Raw genomic sequence first — 21,238 nt, 5'->3', positions numbered from 1 at the left:
GCATCTAGGTTGGTTCCAGAGTTTAGCTATTGTGAATTGTGCTGTTATAAACATTCATGTGGCTGTGTCCCTGTAGTATGCTCTTTTTAAGTCCTTAGCATATAGATGGAGGAGAGGGCTAGCTGGGTCAAATTATGGTTCCATTCCCAATTTTCCATACCGCTTTCCATATTGGCTGTACCAATTTGCAGTCCCACCAACAGTGTATGAGTGTACCTTTTCCCCCACATCCTCATCAATACCTATTGTTGTTTGTATTCATAATAGCTGCCATTCTGACTGGAGTGAGATGATATCTTGGAGAAGTTTTGATTTGTGTTTCTCTAATTGCTAGTGATGATGAACATTTTTTCATATATTTGTTGATTGATTGTATGTCATCTTCTGAGAAGTGTCTGTTCAGGTTCTTGGCCCATTTATTAATTGGGTTATTTTTTTTATTTATTTTTTTTGTGTGTGTGTGCTTAGCTTTTTGAGTTCTTTATATACTCTAGAGATTAGTGCTCTATTTGAAGTGTGAGGGGTAAAGATTTGCTCCCAAGATGTATGCTCTCTATTCATTTCACAGATTGTTTCTTTTGCTGAGAAGAAACTTTTTAGTTTGAGTTCATCCCATTTATTGATTCTTGATTTTAATTCTTGCACTGAGGAGTCTTATCAAGGAAGTTAGGGCACTAGAAAAATTAGAGATAATAGTAACATATCTCAACATCATAAAGGCTATCTATGCTAAGCCCCAGGCCAACATCATTCTACAAGCAGAAAAATTGAAGCCATTCCCTCTAAAAACTGGAACAAGACAGGGATGCCCTCTTTCAACACTTCTATTTAACATAGTTCTTGAAACACTGGCCAGAACAATTAGACAAAAGAAGTTAAAGGGATATACGTACGAAAAGAACTCAAATTGGCACTATTTGCTGATGGTATGATTCTATACCTAGAAGACCCAACAAACTCCACCAGAAAACTTCTAGATCTAGTAAATAAATTCAGCAAAGTAGCAGGATATAAAATCAACACCCATAAATAAAAAGCATTTCTATATATCAATGACAAATCCTCAGAAAGGGAAACTAGGAAAACTACCCCAGTTACAATAGCCTCAAATAAGAAAAAAATACTTGGGAATAAACTTAACGAATGAGGTGAAAGATCTATTTAATGAAAACTATGGAACCCTAAAGAAAGAAATCAAAGAAGACCTTAGAATATGGAAAGATCTACATTGCTCTTGGATAGGCAGAATTAATATTATCAAAATGACCATAATACCAAAAGCACTATACAGATTTAAAGCAATTCCAATCAAAATCCCAATGGCATTCCTCATAGAAATAGAAAAAAATCTCTGGAAAAATAAGAGACCCAGAATAGCTAAAGCAATCCTTAGCAAAAAGAGAGAAGGAGGTGGCATCACACCACACTTTAAACTATACTACAGAACAATAGTAACAAAAACAGCATGATATTAGCACCAAAATAGACTGGTAAACCAATGGTGCAGAATAGAGGACACAGAGATTAACCCACAAAATTACAATTATCTTATATTAGACAAAGGTGCCAAAAACATACATTGGAGAAAAGATAGCCTCATCCACAGATGGTGCTGGGAAAACTGGAAATCCATATGCAACAAAATGAAATTAAATCCTTGTTTCTCACCATGCACAAAACTCAATTCAAAATGGATCAAGGACCTAGGAATAAAACCAGAGACCCTGTACCTAATAGAAGAAAAAGGAGGACCTAATCTCCATCATCACAATGCTCTTAATATTTAATCCAGTCAGTTGGTCACCTGGCTAGTGAACACTGACCTCATCCTATGTCCTTTCTCCTGGGCTGTGGGAAGAGTCCCTGAAGTTCAGATATGCATGAGTCCTCATCCCCACATTACTATGTAGAATGAGGGCCACTTTATGTGGCTTTGCAGACATTCCCAGTTCTATATTTCCAGGATTCCCTTGGCCAGGTGAAATTTTTTTAGTTTTCATGGTTCCTATCAGACTAGAGAAACTAGTTTAACTACCCATGATTAAATTCCATTCTGTTAAAAATCACACTGAGTGACTCAAATAGCAATGGCAAGGCCTCTTCACATTGTACAACTATGGAAATTTTGACAAGAGAAGGATTCTGGAAGGCCCCCAAACCTCAAGGAGTATCGAGCCAAACAGCTTCTCTAGCACCAGCTCTACACAAAATCTCTTTTGGTATGCTCATCCAATCAGTTTTGCAAACTTCACATTTTGACATCACTTTACCTCTCTTCAGAGGACATACATATTGCCTAGAAATTGCACCAACTGCATGACCAACAGCAAATAAATATAATGAATTTCTTTCAGTTCTCTCTTCCCTCTGTGGGTCTCCCTTTCCTTTCTCTGTCTTTTCCTGAGAATCTTATTTCTGACATTCTCACTAGGAGTCATCTCATGAATCCTCCTCCTCCTCTGAGAATATTAGTTCTCTGAGGCTTCCAAGCCTCCAGAGAAAGTTTCTCCTGGCTGAGGCACGGGCTGTGCCGTCTGTGCAAACCCTGACAATGATCTAGCTCAGCAGAGAGAGCATGACGCACAGTTCAACACCACTCAGTCTCTGCCATTCTGTTTGTTGGGAGTTTTTATTCGTTCATTTATTCTTTCTTTTCCTTATTCTTTTATTTATCATTTCCATACTCATTTTTTCTGCCAGTCGTAATTCAACATTGATCAACTCCAAGAAATTTCGTCTGTTATTCAAATGTCACTTATTTTATCACTTTTCTTAAAATTAGGCCTGCAAGTCAAATGATACACTTCTCCCTCTAATGTCATTTTTTTTTTCTATTTAGGGGTACCAGAGGTTGAACCCAAGGTGCTTAAACACTAAGCCACATCCCCAGGCCTTTTTATATTTTATTTTGAGACAGGGTCTTCCTAAGTTGCTTAGGGTCTTGCCAAGTTGCTGAGGCTGGCTTTGAATTCCAGATCCTCCTGCCTCAGCCTCCTGAGCTGCTGGGATTATAGTGTGCACCACCACGCCTGGTCTCTAACATCTTTATGATATGTCACTTTATTAATATGTCATATTAACACACACACACAACTTTTTAATTAAAACATTGTTGGGATCCTAATGATGGCACATCTGCTAAGCACCAGGCATTCTGCTCAGCTTTTATACATTATCTCTTTGAGTTTTGAATAAAAAACCTGATGCAAAATAAACCAATGAGAATCATAACCTGATAAAAAAATTATTGTTATTACAAATTCTAGCAAGGAATAAGAGAATGCCTTGTTCCTTATTCTATCTGTATGGGCCTTAAAAATACTAGGTATTTATTCATTTGTACATGAATTCAGCAAAATATGATCAAATATCGAGCCTCGGCATTATGTTGGGTCTGAAGAAGAAGCTAGGGGCATGGGGGACATCATCCCTGCCTTTCTAGAGATCATACTCTAGCTGAAGAGATAATAAATGTTTGATGAATGAGTACATGAACACAAAGGCCAAGATTAAGAGAAGCTAAGCAACTTCTAATCAGTAACAAAGTTAAGATTCCCATTCAGTTTTGAGTGACTCCAAGTCTATGTTTATATAAAATAATTTTAGGCAGAATACTTGACCAAAAGAAACTGTCTAGAGACAGGAAAGGAAAGAAAGGTGAGTTAGCAAATCATCACAATGTCCATTTTTTAATTTTGTGAGACTGCAATAAACCAAGTACTGTTTAAAAGGCTTTAAGAAGACTTACTCCTCCTTTAAGTCTTAGACAATCATTAGGGCAGATAATATTTTATCTCCATTCAACAGTTCATAAAAAGAGACCCAGAGAAGTTAGGAAGTTTCCCAAGTCCATCCAGCTAGGAAGTGGTAGAATTTGCATCCAGTCTGATGCAGTAGCGTATAGTCTCCTCACCAGGTTAGAATCCCTTGTGATTCAGTGTGATGATGTTCTAGGAACCATGATAGCCTCTTTAGATTCAAAAACAGAGACATATGTCCCCCATTCTTCATGAGATCAAAGGCAAATCAGGAAGACAATTGATTTTGATCTTGACTTGCTTTGATGGCATGTGGGTGGAAGTGACCCTGTGACTCTTCCCATGCTGGGCCTTGAGCATCACAGCAGGTTCCTACTTGTGATCATGGGCCTTGGGCTTCTCTGTGGGAAGAATATGTCTTGGCTAAGCCCCTGGCCCAAAGAGGAGGAGAGGCACATGCAAAAGAACTACCTGGATGACCAGCAGTCTTACCGTTTGAAGCAGAGCCACCTGGGTGAGCCTAGTTCAGCCCAGCCTGGATCAGTCCACCCCTGGCCTATACACAGAGCTTAAGCAAGTCCAACTGTCCTCTGGGGAACTTCCCAGGCCACTTGAAGAAGGATAAGAAATAAAGACTTATGAGAAGCTAAGGCTGCCATAACAAAATGCCATAGCCTGGGTTGTTTATAAAGCACAAGTTTATTTCCCCTCAGTTCTGACTGCTAGGGAGTCCAAGATCAAGGCAACCACAAGTTTGGCTCCTTCTGAGGCCTCCCACCATGGTTTGCCCACGATTGTCTTCTCCCTGTGTCCTCACATGACATTTCCTTTGTGCACACACATCTGTGTCCTAATCTCCTCTAATAAGCCAACCACTCGTGTTTTGTCAGGCCCTGTTTTATTGCCTCAGTTTGCCACAATTACGTTTTAAGCATTATTCTCCTCAAAGTGTCACATCCTGAGGTACTGGAAGTTACAGCTTCATGGATATGAATCTGGGTGGACACAATCCAGCCAATACATATATGCCTCTGAGAGTGTGCGTTCTCTCTTACACAGCAATGGATAAACAATACACGGGTGAGGAGGCTCAGATTTGTCTAAGGAAATGTGATGACCTCAAAGCATACAAAATACAGAGTCCTTGATCCCTCTTCCCTGATATTAAAAGTTACTACAATATATTTTTGTGGGCCTTGTAGCCCAAACCAGATCCCATAACAAGGAAGGGCAATGAGGTGTCTGAAATATTATCATTACAGTAGGAAGAAATAAGAGAAGGGAGATAAAAGGCATATATGATTCTGGAGCCATGAATTTTTAACCTGCCTATACAGGTGAGAGGTTCCAAGGGCCTAGGAAGCAGCTGCTTGAGTGAATGTGGAAGCCAGGATGCTGGAGGCCAGTCGGCATTTGGGATGAGGTACTGATGTCTACATGCAGTGTTGAGGGGAGGACATTCTGAAATTTAGTCTAGCAACAAGAACACCCAGGAATTGTGCCCAGGACACAAACAAGCACTTCAGGGATTCTTGGGAATATAATGGAAAGGAAGTACTTGTGAAAGGGAGAATAGGACCAGTCTGGACATTTGGAGGTCCCAGCAATTATTCTAAGGCTTGCTCCTCAACGTCAACCTCAGTTTCACATATGAATTTGTTAGAATTGTGTCAGCTTGACATGCTAAGTCAGAATCTACATTTTCATAAGATTCCCAGATAATTATCATGCATGTTCAAGTTTGAGAAGCACTGCTGTAGAGGACACTGTTGGGGGGATTGTGATGAAAGATTGGATGACATGTCAAGACCTCTTCATTACATTACAATTACATGACAGTTCCACCATGATCCCTATTTCATCTAGAAATCTAATTAGGTTATCTATTGGTGTGACAGTTAGTTTTATGTGTCACCTTAGTTTGGATATAGTCCCAATTTTTCAATTAGATTCCAATCTAGGTGTTGCTGTTAAGATAACTTTTAAGGTGCTTAAAACACACAATTAGTTAATGATATTGTGACTGCATTTTCTCTTTCCCAAGTTAATGTGTGAAAACTCTGACCCATAAAGTATCTGCATAGGAGACCCGTGAGGAAGTAATTAAGGTTAGATGAGGTCATAAGGTGTTTCCTTGATCCAATAGGATTAGTGTCCTCAAAGAGTGCTTGATCCGCTGTCTCTGACCACCTCTATCTGTGTCTGCCCTTATCTCTCTGTCTCTCTTTCTCCCTGCCATGTGAGGGCACAGAGAGAAGTGGCTATCTGCAAGCCAGGAGAGTCCTTCCTTGCCAGAAACTGAACTCTGATAGAACTTGGTCTTGGATTTTCCAGCCTTCAGAAGGGCTTCCACTGCAATTTTACCAGCTAAGGAAACAAATATAGCTGACTTTGATTAAAAGAGATCTTGTAAGAAATCTGGGTGGGCTTGATTTCGTCAGTTGGAAAATCTTAAGAGCTGAGGCTTCCCTGAGGAAGAAATAATTCTGCCTATAGAATTCTGCAGCTCGGGCCTGACAGTTCCAGCCTGTCCTTCTTAATGGCCCAACCTGTTAGTTTTGGAATTTCCTACTCAGATATTACACCTTGAAATAATCTCCTAACATATATCTCTTATTGGTCAGCTTGACTGATAGAGTTGGTTTGTCTATTTTAAGAAAATTCCAGTGAGTCTGCATTTTGTTTACTGGTTAATTTTACTGATTGCTATTTTTATGTGCTATGGTGGTATAGGTCCTTTCTCTTGGTGACCTGTCCTCCCCTTTTGTCAATGTGTTTTAGGTTTATAATCCAATCAGGGTCAGGAGACTGACATGGAATCAGGCCTTTCTTGATATTTGGGAGTGGGCTAGGAGTTATCCTCTGCTCTGCCTTATGATTATATACCCTTGAGTGCTGAGAGCCATTGCCAAGTTGGAATGACGCATCGAAATTTTCTTGTCAGCCTACCCCATGTTGCTTAGAGGAAGGACTCTTCATTGTGGAAGTGGGCTTGTCTTAGACTCAGGTCATTTGCAGTGACATTGCATGTAAGGTGACCTTGCTCAAGGACCAGGGCGGATCCAGGTTTAGGGTGTATCCTGCTGGTTTTAGGGAGTATCCTGCTCCTTGGGTTTAGGGCGGTTCCAGGTTTAAGGTGTACCCTGCTGGGAATAGGGCGTATCCTACTGATTAGAGCCTGGTGTAGTACGTGGATTTTGCCCAGAACGTGAATTTCCCCAGAACGTGTTTGTAGAGGGCTGGTGTGAGTTTGGGAATAAAGAATTGCTGTTTGAATCTACAAAGCTGTGAGTGGCTCGTGATTTTGTGCCCAGCCAGACTTTGGCACTTGAGTTCTTTTGATTGTGCACATTGAGCAGTTACCTTCTTGGCTACTCATCTATCTCCCCTCTAGGAATAACTTCTCATAATTCTTCCACGTCACTCCTCCTTGGCTTCCATTCCAATCTTACCACCTGTTAAAATAGTCTAATCCTCTTGGCTTCTAGTGAAGCCTGTAAATTGCTGTCTAAGTGTTGTTTCGGGATCTTATCATTCCTGGGAGCCCTAGTTCCATAATGGCATCTACTGTCAGACCTAGAGCTTCTCAATGGCATTGGGCCCCTCTCAATATCACATACTTAAGTTCTTTTATAAATAGTGACCCTCCCACCTCCACTCACAGAGCATTCCTGTCTGGTGCATTCTAAAACTTCATGTAGTACATCCACTCTAACGCATCTGCTTCAACTCTTGTTTCTCTGACGACCTGCCATGAAAATTCTAGAATTTCTCCTTCACGTCATGTGATTCATTGCTTTTTCCATGTTTCTAGTTGCAATCCTAGCAATGTGTTTGAGTCATCTTCCCCAGGTAATTTTAACCCTATATCCCTACATCCTGAGTGAGTGCTCCTAAACAGATAAAATCCCTCTAATCCAAGTTCTTTCCCCCTTGCCCTTGGCAAAGCACCTGCAGAATCTAATCTTGGGGCTCTTAATACTCCTTTTGGTACATACTGGATCAGTCGTACAACTGGGGTTGGTTCACTCTCCTCCTTTTCCAGGATTAACACACTCCTGTGGGTTGGGTTATTACTCAACTCTACTTGTTGGCTTAGTAGCCAAGAAGTGAGGTGAGGCAAAAGCATGAGGTGGGTGCGTCCAGTGCAGGTGCAAGGCTGCCTTCTCCTATTGGTATGATGGAGGAGTTCTGCTCTTTTGTATGGGAGAAGTCGTGTGCAACCTTTGTGTGATTCTTTCTCTAAAATGAAGGTGGAGGGGATATTCTTACCCCCTAACAGGAGATGTGAGCTATGTCTGGGTATTCAGAGTATTCAAAGGAATTAGGGCATTCAAGATTTTCTGGCATGTCAACTCATTTTTCCATCCCATGTATCATGGTTGACAGTTTAATCTTTGGAACTCAGCTAGTCTTATGACTAAATCCTAAGCCTGATCCTCAGCTTTTGCTCCTTTCCTGATGTAGGTGATGAGAAAGTTCTTATTATGCTACTAAGAAGACTATGTAGTATTTGTTTTTAGATTTTTTTTAATGATTAATGATAATTTGATGGTTTTCTTATCTTTTCCCATAGCATCAGCCATGTTCAGCAATAGTCTAGCAATATCCACACAATTCCACCGTCCTTACAGTCTCTTTTACTTTATTCAAATGCTTTGATACCTTGCAGCAGAGAGTACATTCCCGTCAGTCATTATAGCACCCCAACCCATCTCCAGTGAAACTTTTGCACTGCTGTATCATGCTCCAGCAACCACCAGTAGTGGGGTCCTCATTGTTAGACAGCTGGCTAATAGGGATCCAGCTACAAAGTTCCATTTCAGTATCTGCAAGTCCACTTCTTGTCAACCACCACAGGCTATATTCTCCAGCAAGCAGACTCTGAGGTGAAGATTATATACTCTTTTCTATTTTCATCTTTCATTATATCTTCTACTACTTAGGAGACATTTTATCTGTGCTCTTGTAGTTACCTAAATAATGTTAGATTGTTCTTCATTCTATTTTCTCTTGTTTGGCTCCCAACTATTTGTTTCTGAGTTCTAACCAATATGCTCTGGGTCTTACCTCTCCTTTTAAAAAATCTTTCCCAGTTATTTGTTGGCTGGATGAATTTGTTTTGTTATAGTTTTTGATAAAGAATACATGTACAGTATGTCTCAATTCTCGCCTATCTAAGAATGTGTTTGTATCCTGTTGATACTTGAAGAACAGCTTGGCTAGACATGAAATAACCATCTCACTCTTTCTTTCCTTCCTTTTCTTTCTTTCTCAAGCTTTCACACTATAGTTTCACACTGTAGTTTGTCTTTGGATGTTATCTTATGGAGCTCTTATACCAATTTGATCATCTTTCTTTTGTAAATGATGTAGGTTTTGTTGTTATTTCATTTTGAAGGTTTCATGGGAACTTTTCATTTAAAGTCTGATCGTTTTTTAAGAAATGTCTTAGAGGTAACTAATCCAGATCAGATCCATTTCTACTACATAGGGTACACAATGGATATTTTCAATATATGGAAATAGATATTCCCTTTATTTCTGGAAAAAATATTATTTCTGTATTGGATTATGGTCCAAAAATTATTGTGTTGCACTGTTCTCTTTTTCTTCTTCAGAGACTCCAATTACTTGTATATTGGATCTTCTTTGCTTATACCAAATTCCTTCTCTCTATGCTTCTTACTTCATTCTTTATTTTCATTCTCTGCCTTGTTTTCATTCTTCTAACTGTCAAATGGTTCATATTAAGTTTCAATTCAGTATTTTCTCACTAGGAAATTTGTTGTTGTTTTCACTTCTAAGACTTTTCCTTTTTTTTTTTTTTACTATTTCTTTCCTGAGTTCAATCATTTTGCATCTTCCTAATATTTGTTCATATTTGATGAGTTTTTAATTTCTTATTGGAAGTATTTTCTCACATCTGCAAATTATTTTTTTTTCTTTCAAGTATTTAATTCAGATGAAAACATCATGCTACAGTTTTCTTCAAATAGTCTAATTGTTGACATTTGGGGAACATTTTTAATAGCTGATATGTTTTGATTCTTCTTAATCTACCTGTATGGGTGCTATCTACTTTTTGTTTATTTTTAATATCTAATTTCTTATATCAGCAATAGCAGCTATATGAACACAAAAATGAAAGTTCTAGATTCCTTTACTCAAGACTAACCTTTTCATTTGGTGCTAAATGTAGTTTCTCTAGTCAATTTTGCTACTTTCTGATGATTTATGTGTATTCTGTATTTTAATGTTCTCTCTCTCTCTCTCTCTCTCTCTCTCTCTCTCTCTCTCTCTGCCTCTCAAACACACACACACCCAGAGAGAGCATACACACGCGCACATGCGCGCGTGTGTGTGTGTGTGTGTGTGTGTGTGTGAGAGAGAGAGAGAGAGAGAGAGAGAGAGAGAGAGAAGAGAAGAGATATTTTTTACTCTATTTCCTTTTCCCAGTCCCGAGGGGGCATGTCCCTTTCTCTAGTGTCCCATGCCCATGCAGAAGTGTTGCTTCCCAAGTTTGTGCCCTGAGTTCCACTTACATTTAAATTCCTTCCTTTTGATTTTCTTGTAAACAGTACTTGAATGTACCAGATCTTAAATTTATCCTCTTTCCAACTCACGGTGGGAATTTAATTTTGGGGAGTAATTTTCTTTATATTTTGTCTCTATATTTGCTGTGGTCCCTGCTTCTCTCTCCTTTGATTTCTTTAATATCTCTGCCTTACTTTTCTTCTAGATTTTTTTAAGTTTCTCTACTTGCCAATGTTTTAAGCTCAGAGTATTGTGTTTTCTGTGCTTTGATATGCAGAAAGCATAGATTTATGGGAGTTTTTATTTGATGCTCTTATTTATCCAGATACATTCTTTTTTCAGGAATGTATAGAGAGAATTAGATTTAGGAGGACACCATTATTCTATGTCAGCCAATAGACATCCGATGATTGCATTTTAAACAAAAGTGTGTCAGAAGTAGGAGTTAAAAAATAAAGCTTATGACAGACCTCAGAAATGAGTTTGACTACTCACTTTCACACTTGAAATACAGAAAAAGAGATGGGTGCAAGCAATCCTCCAAGGCAACCACTCTTCCTCACTACTTCCTTCTTAACCTCACCTTGGCTCACCAAGGGTGAGGCAGAGAATGAATCACAGGGAGAGGTTTCATGATTAATGCTCCTTCTGTTGTCCCCATGACTGACAATGCAGTTTCCTACCTATATATTCCTTTTTTCTTCCTGGGATAATATTGCCCCAATTTTCTCAGGCTTTATCTATCCTTAAGATTTTGTTTTCTCATGACTTAGTGCAAGCTAGGTTCTGGGTGTTTTCTTTGTGCAATGATAGCAGACCATACATATTCCCATCATTGCACTTGACATGTTATTCCACTTTTAAAAACATGCCCACCGATAAAATGTGATGCTTCATGAGTCCTTCTTCATTTTTGCATTTCATTGAGTGAATGCATGCATTAGTAAAGGAGTTTGTTTTGTTAGGTTGGCAGTCACTGATCTCTACAGAATAGTTTGCTAAGCTTGCGTCCTGGTTCAAGGGTTACTTGGACATGAATACTAATGAGACATCTCCCAGAGCCTGGAAGCATGGAGCATTTTATGCTCTCAGATGGTTTCCTTTCTTTTCTTGTCTCCAGCTATGTCCCTAAAAATGGAGTTATCATCTCTCTATGAAACTAAATAGAAAGATCAAATTCATCCCCAACATCACAATATTCTTATATAGAGACAGATAAAATGTATGTGGCCCCTGTTCCTCCATCCCCTCACGTGATCTCTAATTGTATTTCAGAAGAGTGTTTGGCACTATTAGACTCACAAAGAATACAATTTAGGACTTGAAGGGACTTTGTGATCATCCTAATGTTTCATTTGACAAATAATGACTTGCCCATAATTAGGAAATGAGTAGTATAAATGAAGTTTCTCAGCTCACAGTTTCTCTCTCTCTCTCTCTCTCTCTCTCTCTCTCTCTCTCTCTCTCCCTCCCTCCCTCCCTCCCTCCCCTCTGGTTCAAGCTTCCAGGATGGTGGCCCCTTCCATACACATTCTGCTTAGCTAAGGAAGTCCCAAGTGGCAGTTTGAAAACTACTTTACCATGCCATCCAGCTTTGAGGTTATAGACATAAACATCCTCCTACCATCCTACTGCCAAGATTTTAAAAGTTTGGAGGTATTATTTTCTTTCCTTTATTTTTGTATAGAAAAGGAAATAAAATTTCTCTTTAATAATGAAAAATAAGCCACAACACTCCCCTGAGAATTCTGAGGATCTTAAACCCTTCTTTCAGTGGCAATGTTTTCTTCCAAATTTTCATTTTAGGATGGCAGTTAATGACCAATTTGGAGTCCTTTTGGAGAATTTGCATCTCAAAAATCTTGCCTTCTACTCTTTTCTGTCAGGCCTTCTCATAAAGGGATAACTATTTGACAATTTTCATTGAATACAGAGATTAATTCATAGTCCTGGTCTTGCCACACCCCGGGGGGTGTTTTTAACCATAAAGCAGTGTCAAGAGAGTATCAAAACAAAATTAATTCAAATTGAAACAATAAATTCCTGCCATTCAATATCTTCAGAAGGTGAAAAGAGGGTTGCATCATAAAATAAGGTGAAAGAAGAATGCCCCAAAGGTGGGAATTGGTGATCCAAAGAGAAGATGAACAGTCTTTTACTTTAATATCATCCATGTTTTTAACACCTTGCAGTTTTTGTTTTTTTTTTTTTAATTTTAGGGGGAGGAAGGTGTGTAAAAAAAGCAACAGGAGGAATTGTCAAAAGGAGAAGCCCATCTTTGGAGTCAGGGCCCTCCACCGCATGGCTGACAGTTTGAACACCAGCTATAGTTTTTTGGGTTTTTTTTTGCTTTTTTTTTAACACCAAATTTAACATGCACAGGCATTTCAGATCTGTCACTGAAAGCAGGATGATGTCAGTGAGAAAATCTGGTGTTGTTTCATTTTCACAAGTTTCTCAGGATCCACAACTGAGCTGTTTGTTGAGCATGTCACCACCAAGAGGGATAATAATTAGTGATCAGAGAAACAAGTCCCGCCGCGTGGCAGCATCAAACAATGCTCCTTAGCCAGAAGGGCTGTTGAAGGGAGGAAGGAGAGAGCCGTACAGCCTCGCCATTCCTGGAGGCGCTGATTTCTTTGGAAGCTCTGGAATTCTGCTTGCTGGACTGTGTGTGTGTGTGTGTATGTGTGCGTGTGTGTGTGTGTGTGTGTGTGATGGACAGAGTCAGATTCACACTTCAGGGAGACACCGTTGTCATAGTGCTTGAGAAACATGTGATGGCGTTGGGCATCTTTTTATCCCAAATCATTTGTGTCTTGCCCCTCAATAAGTGGCTTCTCAGCTTCACCATTTTAATTGAAAAAAAAATGCAGGAAAGGTCGGTACCGATCAAGATGCTTTTGAAATCTGTAAGGCAGTAATGAGGTTTCAAGGAATCTTTCATTATTCCGTGCCCATTCAATTCTGTTTCATGTCGAGGACCAACATTCTTCTATGTTAAACATCCTTTTCTGCTAACTTAACATTTAATTATTTTAAACTGGCTTTATGTCTGTTAGTCTGGATTTGGAGTGTATACAATTTAGCTGTGTCCCCACGCAGTCGCTTGCTAGTGGTCCCTCAGTATCAAGTTGCTCCTTTTCATTAGTAACAGATTCAAGCTTTATTTGTGGGACCATGATTGGGTTACACATTTTCCCTAGACTTTTATTTTTTAGCTGTGTAGACTTGGAATTAGGTGCTTGTCATTAGGTGCATGTCAAAGTTACATGAACAGTTAAGTAAGGCTCTGACAAATTTGCCTCTTTTGTATAACTTTCTCCTCCCTGCAATCTGATATTTGGTTCTGATGGTTGGAGCCCCAGCAGCTAACTTGATCAACATGAAGGTTAATTTTACATGTCAATTCACTGGGAAACCTGGGGTACCCAAACACTTAGTCAGATGTTACTTTGGATATGTACGTGAGGGTGTTCCTGGATAAGATAAACCTGCAAATTGGTGAACTGCTAATGCAGACTAGTCTTCCCAGCGTCAGTGGGCCTTGACTCATTAGGTGAAAGCTTGAATAGAATGAAAGGAATGGCTCTCTCAAGAGAGAAAGAAAATACTTCTCTGGGACTCGCGTGAGCTGGAACATGATTCTGTTCTTATCTTTGGACTCAAACTGAAATATCAGCTTATTCTGGGCCTCAAGCCTAATGCTCATGGACTGATACTACATCGTTGGCTCTCCTGAGCTTACTGACTTCAGATCTTGGGACTTCTGGGTTTCCATAATCTTATGATTGAATTTATTATAATAAACAAACATACAATTGTAATATATGTAATATACAGAACATAAAGTGTACACATATAAATATAAATAATATGTAGTATATTACAAATAATATATATTAATCTAAATGTGCTTCACATATACACACCATATATAATACTATATTATATGTAACATTTATTACACATATAATTATAAATATGCATATTAAATATAATGTGTATTACATATAAACACACAAATATACATGCTACGGGTTCTATTACTCTGGAGAATCCTGATTCACACAACCCAGATGTGGCCGTGAAGGTAGAAACACATAGGGTAATAAAACAGAAAGGCAGTGGGAGGCTGAGTTTTGATAATTTTGTAGAACAAACTGCATCTATTGGACTAGTCTTGGACTGCTGCACTCTAAGTCTCCAAGTCATGTTGAAAATGAACTGTGAATTCATTTAAATGCTGTTATCTTTGCTTTCTTCTATTGGCAGTCAAGTGCAATTCTTTTGCTACCCCTAAGGTCAATTAAAGCCGGAAATAAAATTTACACCATTTTGTTTTCCTCTCAGTGATTACTATAAAGTTTGCCCAGAGTAGAAGTTCCAGAAATATCTGTAGAATTGAAAATTACCCTCAGTCAACACTATTGAGCTCCTGTCAGGTGCCTGGCAGTGTGCTAAGGGTGAGAATAAGAGAACTCACAATTAGATTCCACTTAACCCGCCTCTACTTGACCACCACTGGACCAGCCAGCTCCGCTTCCCCTGAGTGGTGTGAGGGTGGATTCCTTACCCCTGGGGGTTTCCCTGAGTGGGGACTGCTTTGCTCAGCTCCTGCACTTGTGATATTACACCCTTAGTTCTGTGCTTACAAAGACTCTGTTTTGTTTGTTCACAAGCTTAATTACGCCCATTGTGTTTATTATTGTAATTATATAATTATTACACAACCAATAAAATGTGAGAGTTCAAGGAAATGGAGTAGCTGTTTATAAAAACAGTGCGCTGAATTCTAAGAAGAGACTGAATAAAAAGGAGTCACCAAACAAGGGTGTCAAATTAGATGGGTGCAAGTCAATTTTCAAAATTTAGGAAAAACTTTAAAGTGCCAGAATATTTTGGTTCTCAGAAGCTTTGAAATTACCTTTCAGTCCTTGCTTGGGGGTGGGAGGGAAGACTGGAAATTCCAGAAAGCAGGATCTTTTGGGGGGTGCTTTATCCAAAAACAACCAATCATTAGACCTTTCCTCAAAAATTAGGCCTTCTACATCGAAGGATGGGCAAGAGAATGTCCATTTATACATGTGTAAAATGTATCATTTTACAATTTCTCATTTTAAAGGAATTTTTAAATTGGCTGGCTACCAGCTCCAAATACCTCTGATATGAATGAGCCTTTTCTGTCTAAGATTCATGGTTTGAATGTTGCAACATTTTTAATTTAATGCTGGATTTTGATATTAAGTAGGAAAGAAATAACTCAAAAGAATTTACATTAAAAGCTTTTCTAAGCTGGGTGTGCCTATAATCCCAGCACCTCGGGAGACTGAAGCAGGAGTTCAAAGTGAGGCAACAGTGAGGCACTAAGCATCTCAGTGAGACCCAGTCTCTAAATAAAATTCAAAATAGGGCTGGGGATGTGGCTCAGTGGCTGAGTGCCCTGAGTTCAATCCTCAGTACCAACACCCCCCCCCCAAAAAAAAAAACCCACAAAAACAACAACAAAAAAAAACAACTTTTCTAATACTATTTGAAGTGATCTATAATAATATCAAGTCCAGAAAGCTAAAAACCAGAACAATGACTAATATTTTAAGAAAACAAAGTGAGCTATAGGACTTTGTCTCAAGTCCTCCTTTGTAGGCAATGGGCCTTCTGCTGTCCCAGCCATGGGCTACTCATACCCCACACAGGACCAGCCTCTTGAAAAAAACACATGTAACCAATCCTGGACTCACTGAAGCTCAAGAGGTAAATTCATTGGCTTGTGATGAGAAGCACAAGCTAGCATGGCCTTCCAGTTGTGTGGTGTCCATGGGGCCTGCCCATATTATCAGAGATATTGTCACCATCTTCTAGGCTTGCTTATCACTGATAGGAGTTGATTTTTCCTTTCCTTTAGTCTTTTGGCTTCATTCTGTTCTGCTACAGAAAAGCCTTCTCTGTGTGATTGACAGATTGGCTGCAGGTACCTTTAAGCAGGCACTGTTGTTGCTCGTGTCACCCAGTAGAGAGGACCTCCATTCCAGGATTAACTGCTCCTGAGTGGGTCCTTTGCTCTTAGACTAATTACAGGATAGTTCTATGGATAGCTTTGGACAGACCTAGATCTTCTCTTCTTTCTCATTTGTAGTTCATAAAAATAGCTGCAGAATGTGCTGGAAATGCAACATCCCAAGATAAGGAGGGAGTGGCTGGAATAGCCAGGCTCTGTTCCAGTACCTGCTAAAAGCAGAATGTCCTTCCATGTCTTAGCCCCATGGGTCATGTGACTGTGAGGGATGTAACCAGGATATGCTGCCTTGGGGATCCCTGGGCTGGTACAAGACAGGCACAGGCCAGTGTAGACAAGCCTCCTGCCAGCTCTCCTGAGCCTTGGCAGACTGGCTCACCCTAACATCAGGATGCTGTTCACATTTCTTGCTGCTTCTCTGTAAGTAATAAACCCATTTCATGTAACTTGGATGTGTGGTCATTCTGTCTCCCTGGAGTTAGACAAGCTGTTAAACTGCACAATGAACCAGCTTCACAATAGTCAATGGGACCTTAATGGATCTCATATCTGTTGATTCTGAGTTACAGTCATACTGGAGCCACTTGGGATGAAGGCAAGGTGGCCCAGCCTTCAACCACTCACTCTTTCAGAGGTCCACTCTGGGCGCAGTCTCAGAAAACACAGCATTTGTCCCTCCATCTACCCATTTCTTCCAGGATGCTGGGCCTATGTGGGGTTTTAACAGTACATTCGTCCTCCACAAAAAGGCCCTTTAACTGACATCAGAAGACCTGAGAGTCTACAGCTCACTGTATGGTTTTGTTCTCTACAAAACTTACTAAGCATGTCTAGATTTGAGCTTTCTGGATATTGGACTTGATATCATTTTAGATCATGTTGAATCCTAAATTCTCCAACTATGACGCTATACTTTTGCTCTAGCCATATTGACTGCTGTAGGAATATTTTGCCTTTTCAAGATTTACATACATAAACTTGATAAATAGCCTGATGCTCTGTATCAATTTCAAGACTCTAGGAAAGGTGTTTCCTTTGTTGTTGTTGTTGTTGTTTTCTCTTTCTTTTTGGGCCACTTTTAGTATTTCAATCTGAGAAAAAATGGCACCCCTTTATAGCAAAATCTGTTTCCTAAATAAAATCTGTTTCTGCAAATTAACCAGAAAAAAAATTCACTAAAAAATGAACCATTACAGGGCTGGGGTTGTAGCTCAGTGGTTGAATGCTTGCCTCAGATGCATGAGGCACTGGGTTCAATCCTCAGCACACATCAATCAATCAATCAATCAAAGATATTGTGTCCATCTACAATTTAAAAAAAAAAGAATGAACCATTACAGCAAATGACAGCAGGGGTATTGGCAGGTGGGGGAGGGAACCTAAGGGTGTTAAGAGTATTAACAACCATCAACTCTATAGAGGGAGAGAGAGTCGGCAGAGAGAGAGGGAGAGGTTTGTTGAACCAAAGATGCTTAAGTGAAACACTGCACTTTTTGAAATAGTAGAAGAAAAAAATAATAGTTATTATGCAGTTTATGCTAGGCATTGTGCTAAATGTATTACCTGCCTTTTCTCAGGTTGTTTGTATGACAACTCCTCTCACTTTGGTAGTTGGCCACAGGTGAGAGGGGGCTTTGGTAAGTAAGTGTATCAAGGTTAATAAAGCAACTGGGGCTTATAGCCTTTCCCATGACACCTCTTCCTCATCCTCTGCTGCCTCCTGGCCTCCCCCTCTGGAAAGGGGTCTGACTTTCACTAAAAGGAAGCCCCAGAGGCACATGTGACTGGATGCTAAAGGTGAAATGTGACTGTTTCCTGAAAGTTCAAGGACTCTGGTGAATTTCCTTTGGGGTCCTGCAGCCAAGGGAAGGGACAGAGGACCTTGTGTTGGCTATACAATCTCTTTGTAATTTATTAATATTTCCTTGGAAACAACTTTAAAAGAAGAGGATGTAGCTAGGAGGTTTGCTCTCTCCTGTAAGGTCCATCTGGTATTTCTCAGGTAGGGATGCCAGATTACATGATTAAAATAACACTTCCAAAGGGCTGTTCCTTTTATAAGTTGAAAAATCTGTCTGAGTTTTCACACTCTCACCAAATCAATGTCGAGGGAAAGATTTTATAAATAAAAATATGTTCTCTGTTGCTGCTGCTTCAAGTTATGATTAAATTAGTCCTAACTCTTGTTTGGAAGTTTTCAAATTTTCCCAGGTGGGGCTCACCAGACAATAAAAGCTAAGCCTTCTCAAATGGAGGACATTTCAGCCCTTTCTTCTGCAGATCAGCAAACCGCTCACTTTCTCTGCTGTAAATCTCAAGATCTGTTTCCTCCTTTTAAGATTACTCAGTCTCAAGACCACCTTCTGTGATCTCAGCAGTTCTCCTATTTTGAAGCCACTTTGGGTTACCTCTAGCACAGGAGGCCGCAGTGATTTCTCTACTCAGGGACAGTGAGCTCCCTGAGAACAGCTCAGCTTTTGTTCCTGTCTCCTGCATGTCTACCTGGTCCCCAGTGTGTACAGGTGCCCCGTCTGTGTCTTGTATTGAGTTAGTTGTGGGACAAAGCTGCCTCAGTGAGCAGAAAGGACCCGTGAGTGAGGATGAGGCCATATTCAGAATTTAATTTTTTTAATTTTTTAAAATTATTTTTTATTTATTTTTTTATTGGTTGTTCACAACAATTTAAAACGAATTTCAGGAACCGAATAAGAAAGGATGAACACACTAAGGTTAACGAACTCCCGACTTGGTCAGCTAAACTCCCCATTTATAAACCACTTCTCCTGATGGGTAAACCCAGGAAGGTGTTCTCCAAAGCCCTGCTGTCACTCATTTCCTCTATTCTAGGGTTTAAGGATTGGGGAATGTGGTGATAAGGGCAGGAGGAATCAAATCAGGTCTAAACATGGGCAGAGTGGATTGTTGTTATTTTTTGTTGGAAGTGATATGTTTAATCACTGAGTACAGAATTGAAGGGATTCAAGGAAAAGAGAGAGCCCAACCACAGTAATTTTGAAATTTTCAATTCAAAGCAAATTTTTAATCATCATGTTGGAAATAATTTCGAGAACAGCCTCCCAAACCCCACACCCCCAATGTTATTTAGGGAGTTGGGATTCTTGACCCACATACACAGATTTATATAATGAAATGACATTTCAGAAATATTTTTCAGACTTCATATTACCTAGTGATATATTTCAGGCTAATTTAAATGTCAGTATAAAAGAAATTTTCTGTTCTGCTTTGTTTTCTAAATGTCAAATGCTATTACAATATATACCAGGAAGCGACCAATTTTTCTGAAGTAATGTAGCTTTGTTATCGAATATATTTTCTCAAGATTAATAACCTGTTTAATCAACGAGGTTCTGTCTCTACTGTCGACTACATGATTAATCTCAGGTAAGTAATTAAACCTCTCTAAACTGCCTTTCCTCATTTGTTAAATAAGATTCTTATACGATAACATAAAATAATATATGTAAAACCCTTAGCATACTACAGAAAATCAGAAACTCAATCAATGCTTTTTTTCTCTCATAAAAGGAAAAAACATACTTGGAATGATTACTCAATCTTTGCTCTTTTAACTAAATAATTCCTTTTAAATATTCTTCTAAATATCCACAACTCTCATCTTTGTTATTCTACTCCAAATGATGATTTTTCCCAGTTGCTGTAAAGTTACATAATTGAAAAGAAATTAAGACAGAGTTTTCATTCTTCATGATGACTCAGCTCTTTGTATCCAAAATTGAAATAAGATAAATTGCACAGGTGGCCACATTTCTAAGTTAATTAGTGTTGGCTCAAGGTTCATCATTTTGGAGAACTGATCAAGCCATCTTTTTTTTTTAAAAAAAAAAACAATAACAAACAAGAAATGTATTACCTGAGTTCTGCATTTAAGTCACTTACTTAGGTAACTTTTCATGCCTTTCTCTCAATTGTGGTCATAGAGGGTCTAGAAAATAGTGAAAAGATACCTCGTGGAAAAGACGATCTTTCTAGCCTCTTGCTGGGAATGGAAATGGAGGTGGTAGAAAGAAAGTGTGCAAGGTACATGTCCACACATGTGTTTTAGAGCAGGGACCAAGACTATAACCAACCCTTTCGCTCATCAAAATACCAGTTTAGTACCTCTTCTGTGTCAGAGATGTTGTAGCCAGTCAGTGGCTCTGAAGAGGTTATCACCAGCACACTTAGTTTACCATTGTGCTTGTGAAGATGTAAAATAAGAGAGAAATCCCTGAGGCCCATTGCTTTGGTAATAAGCAGGTGTTTGAGCCCTTAGATTCATTATCATTATTATTATTTTGCAGGCCATCTCTGTTCAAATCTGGCCTTTAGATGATTTCTGTGTCTTTGGCAGAGGTGAGATGCTTAACTTGCTTCAAGTTCAGGATGTTACTTGTGAACTTAACCTTTATGCTGAACATCAACCCTTCCTACAGGGAAATTAATGTTGTGTTAATTATCACCACATCCTGAACACAGAGGGAGGTAGTACACGTTAAAAAGCAGCCAATACAAATTAGTGTTATTTGACTGGTTACCATGTTTCAGGTGTTGTTTAGATCTCTTTCTATGTTTTACATAACTGAATCCTCAACCATTCCTAGTTAATGTACCCGTTTTAGATGTAAGAAAATGAAGAATGATTTAAGTTATCTTAAAGTTACCTAGTGATTAAGTGGTAGAGGTATAATGCAAACCCTAGTAATCTGACCACATAACATAAGTACTTACTTTTCTTTGATAATATCAAATATTCTTATGTTTTTCACACAGGGATCTAGGTCTTAATGTGCTACTGCAAGGGATTAGGTAGATGCTCCAGGAAAAATGTTTTCCAAAAGCCCTTTCTTTTTTTAATATTTATTTTTTAGTTGTATTTGGACACAATAACTTTATTTCACTTATT

Source organism: Spermophilus citellus (genome assembly GCF_964194105.1).
Source record: "Spermophilus citellus genome assembly, chromosome: 14".
Lineage (NCBI taxonomy): Eukaryota > Metazoa > Chordata > Mammalia > Rodentia > Sciuridae > Spermophilus > Spermophilus citellus.
The sequence above is the reverse complement of the archived record's forward strand: the minus strand, read 5'-3'. Positions refer to the sequence as shown.